The sequence below is a fragment of the Asparagus officinalis genome, chromosome 10 (assembly GCF_001876935.1).
Source record: "Asparagus officinalis chromosome 10, Aspof.V1, whole genome shotgun sequence".
In the NCBI taxonomy this organism is placed as follows: domain Eukaryota; kingdom Viridiplantae; phylum Streptophyta; class Magnoliopsida; order Asparagales; family Asparagaceae; genus Asparagus; species Asparagus officinalis.
Window position 1 is genome coordinate 45,678,317 of NC_033803.1, and position 10,956 is coordinate 45,689,272.

The window sequence follows — 10,956 nt, forward strand, 5'->3', positions numbered from 1 at the left end:
ACATGGTTTGAGGATTAATGCTTCTCAGTTCCACAGCATCTTGGAACTGTATTGTGCGGAAAGTGGCACATTCTTCACCCCCAACGGCGAACTTGGCATAACCCACCATGAGATGTATGACGTGTCGGGGCTGCCTCTGGGAGACTTCCCCTACGAAGAGTACGTCCCAGGCCAAGAGGAGATCGACCAGCTTTCTGACTTTTCCCCCTTGGTAGTGGAAACTCTGTGGGAGTTGCTCTGCCATTACCACATCTGCCTCAGTACCTTAGGGGCTGCGGATCACAAGGGGAAGAAGAAGAGGACTCCGGGGATCAGCCACAAGAATTGGGCCGACTATCTGTTCCTGGGGAACGATGTCAAAGGGCACCATGCTCTTCCACTAGGCGAGTGTGACCAGGCTGTGGTGGAAAGGAGGAAGGCCGAAGAGGAAGCCATAATAACTCTTGAACGTGACGAGGACGGATTCAAATCCGGAACGGTCCTCCACTCGTTTCACCACCAGGCCAAGTCTCCTATATCTGGGAAGGCCTTGCTTGCAGGGTATCTCATGTTGTGGCTCAAGAGGTGCGTAATCCCCACTCACTCTTTTGAGGCTATTCCCGTAGAGGTCGTGTATCCTGCGGTTTGTTTAGCCCACGGGAAGTCATATTCCTTGGTGTCGGCGATGATAGCATGTATCCACCGGGGGCTCCGCACCCTGACGGCCCAATTCTGTCGCGTGTCGACTATCGATGAGGGGGATGGAGAGGTCATCCGGACTCCCAATCCTAGGGTGGGGCTTCCATACACCTACTTGATGGCATGGTTTGTATACCACTATGAATGTTTGATGAGCGCCCCCGCGACTCTTCAAGGAGACAGGTTTGTTCAGTTCCTTAAGCATTTGGGGAGGTGCTCTTGGAAGTGTAGAGACATTCCCGATGCGCGGAAGACGCTCTCCCACTTTGTCCACTACAATTTTCATCGCTTCTTCCCCTACTTCAGCGGAGGAAGATACGGCAAATCTCTTAGGGATGCGCCGACGGCGGACCATGACACGGCTCTTCCTTGTGGCGCTTTCCAATGGTTGGTAAACATTTGGCCGGGGTATCACATCCTACGCACAGGTTCTGTGTGCTACCTTGAGCCGTATATCCCTTGCAGGTTTGCCCGCCAGCTCGGGTATGACCAACTGTATGTGGGAAACGCCAATCCCCATCTGCACTTCGAAGGGGGGCTGATGGATGGAGCTCGGGGATGGTTCTGGACTCATGCAAGTAGTACCCATGCCCGCTTCGAGCTACCCGCGAAGGACCGTGATTTGCATCACACTCTCCTGTACTGCCGGTGGTATCGGGGTGCTAACGCTAATCCCGAAGGCTTCTGGTTTCAGGTTTCGTGTTTGGCGGAACAAGGGCGTCCTCCCACAAGGCCTCTCCATTCTTTGAGATGGAGGGGTCGCCAAACTGCTAAGGAGTAGCTTCTAGAGGACCCAGTTGAGGACGTTGAGGGCGGCGACGTGGGTCTAGACGAATCTGAGGTGCCTGAGACCCGAGCTCATTCTCCTGGTCTTTCGTTAGACCCCTAGAGTGAGCGGGGAGAATCTGAGGAGTTAACCCGGGCGGGCGAGAGGCTAGAGCGAGCCCGGAGCGCGATAGTGGGGTGGATGGGAATGCCCCTTTTATCTCCGAGTAGTTCGCTGCTCTCCAAGCGGCAGCGGGAGATGATGGCGGAGGGTTCCAGAGTGGAAGCGGCTAAGAAGACCCGTCGGCGGAGGGTCAGGATGATGATGCCTTTGGGGCTGGAGCTGTTCGGTCTACCTCTTCTGCCGCATCGAAGGCGGCTCCGGTGACTTCGAAGGACACTCCCCCTCCACCTGGTGTGGGGCCACAGGCGGGGGTCTCAACGACCCCTACGCCCGCACTCGGAGGTAATGATTTTTAGTACTCTCGAGCACAAAGCCGGATCTTGTATCTTCTGACATCAGTGTTTAATCTGAGCAAGTGCAGCTGAGAGAGTGATCTCTATCCCTTCGGACGAAGAGGAGGAGACCGGAGACAGAAAAGAGACTGGCGATTCAGGTAAGCATGGGCTTAAATGTTGTCGATCTTCCTGAGCCGAAGGGGCATTTTTCAATCTTTTCCTTTTGCATCCGTAGCCGGCCCTTCTCATGGATCTACTGGCAAGGAGGATCCTCCCTCTTGGGAGGGTTATTCAGGCGGAGAAATGGGTGAATCAGAAGCGGATGACGACATCTCGATTAATGAGGCGCTGTCTAGCGGGGAAGAGGCGTTGGCTCCTGGGGACAGGTCCGGCCAACAAGAGGAAACCTCCCTTCTCGCGGGAGCACTAATTGGTGGGGAACCCTTGTCGCAAGAGCTTTCGCCTCAGAGGAGCGGCTGGTGGCCGCTCCTCCTCTGTAGCGGCTAGTGATGGCCACGGCTACTGCCCCGATGCATCGGTGGCTCTGCCGGCTTCGGTGTTGTCCTTTCCGCGGTTATGACCACCAGCACTCCAATCGTAACCATGTCTTTGGTGGAGGGGGCTTCCCTTTCTCCCTTGGAACGTTTGCGAAAGAGGAGCACAGCACGAGCCTTAGTTTACTTTGAAGACACCTTGGCCGACTGCATCAGACTCGTCCTGGAGGATAATTGTTCTTTCGAGGAGTTCAAGGAGGACCTTGATCAAAACATTTTCTTCTTGATCAAGAGGCTCGGCGCCACCGCGGCGAAGCCGTACTTTTCCCGTTTGAAAGAAGCGGAAGAGGCTGCTCAGCGGTTGCTCACCCTTCGTGCGCAGAGTTCCACAATTGTCGATCTTGCCTCCGACGAAGTCCGAGCAGCAGTGGAAGACCGCGATCGCCGCCTGAACGAGACTATGTCGCTGGAGACAAAGTTGGCCGTAGAATTGGAGCAGGCCAAGGCTGAGGATGCACGAGTGGCTCTTGAGCAACAGACGGCCGATAACCGTCTTTCTCGCCTATCCTCCGAGATAGAGGAATTGAAGAGGGTTATAGCTGACGCACAGGCCTCTTTGGTCACTCGAGAGAAGGCTCGCGAGCAAACGGCGAAGGAGTTGGAGGACATTGAGTCTCGTCGGTAATTGGTCGCCGATTCTGTCAAAGAGAAGGATCGAGCTCTCAAGGAAGCCAAAGATACCGTTCAGGACTTAGTCTCACGCACCGAGGAGGATATTCGCCGAGAGATCCTGAAGAGACTTGAACTTCGCCTAGCCGGTGAGATTCATGAGGCGGAATTGCGGTTGAAAACCTTGTAATTTGCCTTTAATTCGTCGTTGTAATAGGACTTCTTTATGAATGAAATTATCTTTCCGTTCTTGGTTACTATTACTTTGGTGCATGCTCCATTTCTCTTTTAACATGCATTAGCTAGAGCGTTAGTTGTGAGGGGCGGTTTTCAGCTATCGACGAATTTCGGCCGTAAGCTTGTCTCCTCTGCGAGCGGATTTCATCCGCAGGCGGATTTGGAATTGACTCAAGTTCCAGAGGGGCGATTGGTTTTGACCCGTGGGACTCTCAGCGATGAATTCACCGTCAGGTAAGCTCCGCTTTCGGCGGGCCACGCATTGGTCTATGCTTACGTCAGCCAAGAAGACGTGGGCACGTCGCTTCATATTGAATGCGGCGTAGTGGGGCTCTTCGTCCATCGCACCCAATTTGGGCCGTTGCTGAAGATCGTGTCTAAAAACCGTTGGATCTTGGCTGTCCAGGTAAGATCCGATTTGTTCGGTCTTACCCTTCAACTGTTTTAGCCTTGAACGGTCCAATCAAGTATTGAGTAACCGTCTAGGGTTCTTAGGGTATTTAACGTTCTTACCCTCTATTAAGAGGATCTACAGCTTCCTTCATCGTCTTCCCCCAGAGGAAACCCAAATTTCCCTTCATCATACCCCTGATGGCACCGAAGGTGAAGAGGGTCGCTTCTAAGAAAAGGAAAGAACTGTCTTCTTCGGGCACTGCTGAGGCCGCCGCGGCCGAAGGTATCTTTTCGTCTTGACTTTTGCGTGGGTCGAACAGGTATTCTTCCCCTGACTCTTCCTTGTGTTTTTGTTGTGTTTTACAGGTCGAGAGGAGGCGCCGACTGCCGAGGAGCATCTGCGACCTCCACCGCCTCAGGCTCTGCTCCCCAGCCAGGAGCCGAACCCTGTCTTGAGATTCCACCCATTACGGTGCTCGCTCCGGGCCAAGAGCCTGCTCCCTCTGAGTCCTTGCCCTGAGGCTCGCGTCGAAGAGTTTGAGAACACTGTGAGACATGTGATTTCCCTTGTCAACCTCGGCATGGGCAGCTTTGACGCTTTCAGGCAATCTCTCCTTGATCGCGTGGTTGATCTTCGGCGATCGGGCAAAAACCGGCTCGCTACCCGTTGCATGTAGGAGCTCCGTCTCTTGGAGTCACGCATGATCGGGTTAGAGACATTGCTACGGGAAGGTCCGGAAGCCGACATGGAGTCTTGCCTGGCTCATGTCAGGCATCAGGAAGCCTGGGAACAGGAGATTCGTTCCAAAGAAATGGCGGATTTGGAGTCGATCACTAACTTCTGGGTGGGTCAACAACATTCACCGGAGGAGAAAATTATCGACCTTAATCGCACTATGTTTCGCCTGAGGGCCGAATTAGGATAGGTGGAGGTGAACTTTAAGGGGCTCCAGTCCGACGTTTTAAAGGTCAGTAAGAATGCTGAGGCGGAAACTCGCCACCTCCTAGCCTTGCGCCAGGTAGACGCTACCGCCAGGTCAAGCTCTGAAGCCCAGGTTCGGAAAGCTGCCGAAGATAAAGCTCAGGAAGACCATGTGAGAAAGGTGGCGGCGGCCAAAGAAGAGCTCTCCACTTTTAGTGTGTTCGACTGAGATCTCGGCCTCATGATTGTGTTAAGACATTTTGCTTATGACTCGTTTGTTTGTGGAGTCATAACTTTGTTCAAATGTATTGTCTTAAAAACTGGGTGCACGTTTTGCTTCTTGAACGTAATATTATGACTTTCGCAATTACAAAAACCATAACTTTGTTCAAATGTACTGTCTAGAAGCATTTAATCGTTGTTCAGTGTTCTGCCCTGTAATGGCCGGCAATCTCGCGTCACAGGCGAAGTTCCCTTTGTGACGATGAGTTTATTTTAAGGGCCAAGCTCTATTCCGGCGAGTTTACACCGTTGATGAAGTTAGGGAGACGATGAGAGTTTATTTTAAGGGCCAAGCTCTATTCCGGCGAGTTTACACCGTTGATGAAGTTAGGGAGACGATGAGTTCGCTTGAATGACGAAACTCGACTCCTGATAGGTTCATATTACTGTCGAAACTCAGTTGATTGCCGAATTCGTCTGTAGGTGAGACCCAAGCACGGCGAATTTTACTCAAGGACTAAGCTCAACTGCTGGTGAGAAGGTCAAATTCGACTGACGGCGAGTTTACGCTGTAGGCGAACCCGTATAATGGTGAGTTTGAGTTGAAAGCCAAACTCGATTGATGGCGAATCTACACCGCAAGCGAAACTCGTATGATGGCGAGTTTACACAACAGGCGAAACTTTTGATATGTCAAATTCGTCTCCCAGTTGGAGATCCGACCATGGGTGAAACTTGTGCCACGCGTCTGTCTACGGGCCTAAGTGCTTGCCAGCTAAGGCTCTGCGGGCGCATTAACACTCATTAATGGTAAGGCGACAGAACGCCTCGCCTCCTGGGCTCAATCCGATCGGTCGGTTTGGAGTCCCGAGAGGAATGGCCTTTATTGGCGTTGAGCTTGAAGCATCGCAGGACACTTGGACTGCTCGAGCATCTGAGGGGACAGATCATGGCCATCGAATTTTCGGCTATATATGTATAATGTACTTGTCGTCTTTTCAACAACGTCCTCTTTCTTTCGAGATAATTCGCTAGAAGAAGAAAACTGCTGCAAGACTCCTCTTTGATCCATGGCTTCTGACTCCGACCACAGCGTTTCTGAGGGTATTGGGTCTTCCGCCACCGTCGTCGACTGATCCATGGCTTCTGACTCCGACCACAGCGTTTCTGAGGGTATTGGGTCTTCCGCCACCGTCGTCGACGTCGGCGTTCTGCCCTCTTCCCCTGCTAACTCGGCCCAGGGGTCTTCCGCCCCAGACCCTACGGCTCACCCTGCATTCAAGGCTCTCCAGAAGTTGGAGGGCTTGGTGCACGGCATTGGCATTTCGGTCGGCGTAAGTGACGGGAGGTATTACGATGCGCTCCCCCTCATGGAGTCGGGTTTGAAGGCGGTCCGTCGCGAGGGTGGCGCCTTGCTTGCACGGCAGTGTAAGCAGGAGCTTGAGCACGTGGAGAGGTTAATGTACCGCCTCGAAGAGCTGGCGTACGACGACCCTTCCGACGTGCCACCGCCTCTCTCGCTGCGCCAAGTGCTCGAGCGCCAAGAGCGGGCGAGACGTATTCAGGTGAAGGAGGCTGAGCTCGGGTGCCTACGCAAGCAGTGCAAGGCGGTGCGGGACCGGATGGATGCTTATCTGGACACCGCTTTCTTCAAAGACGCCGGGTCCCTTCGTGGTGAGGCGATGCTGTTGGAGCTCGAGCAGGAGAACAGGGCCATCTGCCGTGCTGCTGAGGAGGTAGATCGCTCGCTTCAGCTCCTCCGCCAGGAGGATGAGGAAGACGAAGCCACCCTTGCCAAGATGCGGCAGAAGCAGGTAGAGGCGGAGGCAGAGGCGGCGAAGGCCCGGCGTGCGGCGGCCCTGGCGGCGGTCAAAGCCGAGGTTGCTGCCTTCAGCCTATTGAAGCTCCTCTGAGGCTCGCCTCCTCTCTGCTCTCTTTTTTTTGTTGTGTTTATAACTTAGCTGATGTCGTGCACATCATGAACAAACTAAAAACTTATGTAAATTTTGGCCCGTAGTGGCTCTTTTGCTTTGCTTATCCTTGCTTTGCATGCACATCTTTCCTTTTTTTTCCTTTTTATCTGCGCTGTTTGGCATTTGAGTTGAATTTTGGCGAGCCTCTGACTATCTCGTTTTGGACTTAGTCGTTTTAGGCTCTTATTCTGCCTTCGGTTGCTCACAACGTGGGATCGGGTTGACTCCGATCTTCGCGTTGTAGCTCAAATGGGATCGAGAGAGCCACACTTGGCTTGCAGCGAAGGACAATCGTTCACTCATGCGGCCAACTGAAGAGCCCAACTGCGATTCGCCATTCGGCGAGTTGTTGCCTGGGGAACCGACAGACAGGTTGTTTGCCGAACCGCCTTGGACAATTGTTGTCGTTTGGGAACGTGACAATTGATTGTTGTAGGAGCCATCGCGTGGTAGACTGCTACCCATCAGTTATCCTAAGGGAATGTTAGAATATCTGGAATAGGTCAAATAGTTCAGGGACGTAGGAGTGTGACTATTGACAGAAGTAATAGCACGTCGCGTGGTAGGCTATTACTTAGGCTGTGCTATTCTTGAATTGAATTTGACGATCCACTGATTGTCCTGTTTAGGACTTAGTCATATTAAGCTCTTGTTTTGCCTTCTGTTGCTCACAGCGTGGGATTGGATTAACTCCGATCTTCGCGCTGTAGCTCCAATGGGATTGAGGGAGTAACCCTTGGATTGCAGCAAAGAACATCGTTTGCCTTTGTGGCCAACTGAAGATCTTGACTTCGACTCGCCTTTCGGCGAGTTGTTGTCTGGGGGAACCGACAGACAGGTTGTCTGTCGAACCGTCTTCGACAATTGTCGTCATGTGGGAATGTGACAATTGATTGTGGTAGGAGTCATCGCCTGGTAGACTCTACCTATCAGTTATCCTAAGGGAATGTTAGAATATCTGGAATAGGTCAAATAGTTCAGGGACGTAGGAGTGTGACTATTGACAGAAGTAATAGCACGTCGCGTGGTAGGCTATTACTTAGGCTGTGCTATTCGTAGGAATAACGTCGTAGGAATAACGACGCCAATCATCAGAGGTGATCATTAACCTGATGGGGTCTTATCGCTATTGGAGCGACTGTGGTGAACTACCATTCCTCGGAAGAGGATTGGTAAGTGGATTTTGCCAGAGGTTTAATATTAACGTGACAGGAGCTATCGTGGTTGGAACGACTTTGAGGACCCACCATCCTTTAGAAGAGGATTGGTAAGTTGATTTTGTCAGAGGTTTAATGTTAACGTGACAGGGACTGTCATGATTGGAACGACTTTGAGGACCCACTGTCCTTTAGAAGAGGATTGGCGGGGGACTGTGGCTCTGGTCCTAACTATCTGAAGGTTTGACCAAGTGGGCGTTTGATGCCGCCCACCTGAGATGCTAATCTCGCCTGTTTTGAGAGATTCGCCAAGACAGGGTGTTTAGCTGGAGAAGTAGATTTCGCCTAGACTGATAGGCTTGCTTGATATGATTGATTCGCTTGATCTGAGCGATTCGCCTGATCTGAGCGATTCGCCTGTTCTGAGCGATTCGCCTGTACTGAGCAGTTTGCTTGTACTAGTACCCTGGCTCAAGAATCGGAAGGGCAGGAACAGTTTTACCTCTTATACCAGTTGGAGGGCTTGAGGGCCAGTTTAAACTCATGCACTCGTGGGAGTTAATGAAGAAGAACTAAGGGTAGTACTTCTTCAGATACTTGTCATTGATGGGCATCATGATCTTATCGCCATTCGGCTTGACGAGGCGATAGGTGCCGTTCGAGTAGACTGTCTCTACTACGAACGGTCCTTCCCATTTGGATTAGAATTTCCCATTCTTCTTGGAAGTGAGGATCATTGGTCGGCGAACGGAGAGCACCAACTCTCCCTCTTTGAAGGCTCGGCGTTTGACTTTCTTGTCGAAATTCTTGGCCATTCGAGCTTGATAAAACTCAATGTGCTGTTGAGCTTCCAGTCATTTGTCGTCCAATGCTTCGAGCTCTGCGAGTCGCAGTTGGTGATTTTCCTCGGCCGTCATCCCTGTTTCTAAGGCGACGCGGAGGGATGTGATTTGAATCTCTAATGGCAATACGGCTTCACAGCCGTATACCAATGAGTAGGGCGTGGTGTCAGTCGGTGTGCGAACCGTCGTGCGATATGCCCACAGGCTCTCGCCTAGCTTTTCGTTCCAATCGCGTTTGCGATATGCCCACAGGCTCTCGCCTAGCTTTTCGTTCCAATCGCGTTTGCTAGTGGAAGTCAGCTTGGTTAAGATCTTGATGATCGTTTTGTTGAAGGCGAAGTCAGCTTGGTTAAGATCTTGATGATCGTTTTGTTGAAGGCTTCGGCCAAACCATTCGCTGAAGGGCTATAGGCCGTGGAAGAGAGGTTCTGTATTCAGAATTTGTCACAGAATCTGGTGAATGCATGGCTAACGAATTGCGTGCCATTATCATGAATAATATGCCGGGGTACGCCGTATCGGTATATGACATGGTGCTTGATGAATTTGATCACGTCATTAGTTTTGACCTCTCTTAAGGGGATGACTTCGGCCCACTTAGAGAAGTAATCGGTGATCGCGAGGATGAAGCGATGACCTTTCGCCGATGGTGGAGATATTGGTCCGACTATGTCCATCCCCCATGCTTCGAAGGGCCAAGACGCCCTCGTCGGATGCAGGTCCTCAGGAGGCTGGTGCATGTAGTTGGCGTGGATTTGGCATTCGTGGCAGCACTTCGCGTAAGCGACTGCGTCAGTAACCATCCCAGGCCAAAAGTAGCCTATCCTCCGCAGGCGATCCCAAAGTTTGGGTCCAGGCTGATGAGCCCCGCACGCGCCGTCATGGGCTTCGCGTAGGGCCTCTTGCGCCTCTGCCTTTGAAAGACAGCGAAGCAACAAGCCGTCGTATGACCTCCGATACAGCGTTTTAGTGGTTGAATCGTAGTAGAACTGCGAGGCACGTCGTCGGATAGACTCTCGTTCCTTCGAGTCTTCGGGCAATATGCCGTATAGGACGTAATCGATGATCGGGAGAAGCCAGTCTTCCTGATCAGGCTGATCTGGTGTTTGATGGGTGGCGTTCGCCTCTGGGACGTCTTTTAGTCGAAAGAGTTTTCGGCTGGCGACTGTAACCCGTTGGGTCGTCCCCAAAGGCTGGGCCAAGTTAGCCGCCAAGGAAGCGAGAGCGTCTGCATGCGTGTTCCTGGAACGGAGCACGTGCTCGATGCGGAAACTCTCGAGCGACTCCACTAGTCTGATATCCGCTTTGTGGAGCGGGATGAGATCGTCGTTCCTGACTTCATACTCGCCGGTCATTTGCTTAACGATGAGTTGGGAATCGCCGTAAGCTTCCAGATGCTTGATCCCTAACTCTCTGGCCAACTCGAGCCCTATGAGCAACGCGTTGTACTCAGCCACGTTGTTGGTGCACGGCTCTGTCAAGGAAAAGGCCCGGGGTAACACGTGGCCATGCGGAGAGGTGAGGACCACCCCCACTCCTGCAGCGATAGAGCCGCTCGCGCCTGCACGAGACACGCCGTCGAAGAACATCTGCCACCCCTCTGGTGATGAAGTCACATTGGCTTCGGGGGGTTCATCTGGCAGATCTTCAAATAGGTCGGTCTTCGCCCCCAGCGGGTGACTAGCCATGAGATCGCAGATGGCCTGTCCCTTGACTGATTTCTGCGGCATGAAGTGGATGTCGTATTGAGAGAGCAGAAGTGTCCACCTGGCCAGACGCCAGTTTAACGCTGCAGGTTGTGTCATGAAGACCCGAATGGGGTTCATACGGGAAATGACATGGATCGTTTGGCCAACCAAGTAGTGCCGCATCTTTTGGATGGCGAACACCAAGGCTAGGCATTCCTTCTCGACCATTGGGTATCGCTGTTCGGCACCCTACAAGGTTCTGCTCAGGTAGTACATGCCTTGCTCGTGGCCTGCATCGTCGTTTTGTGCCAAGAGGGCGCCTAGAGAATGTTCCATGGCCCGTATATATATGAGGAATGGCCTCCTTGAGATTGGCGCCGCAAGGACAGACAGATTTGAGAGATAAGCTTTGATCTCTTCAAAGGTCTTTTGGCATGGCTCGTCCCAGAGAAGGGTT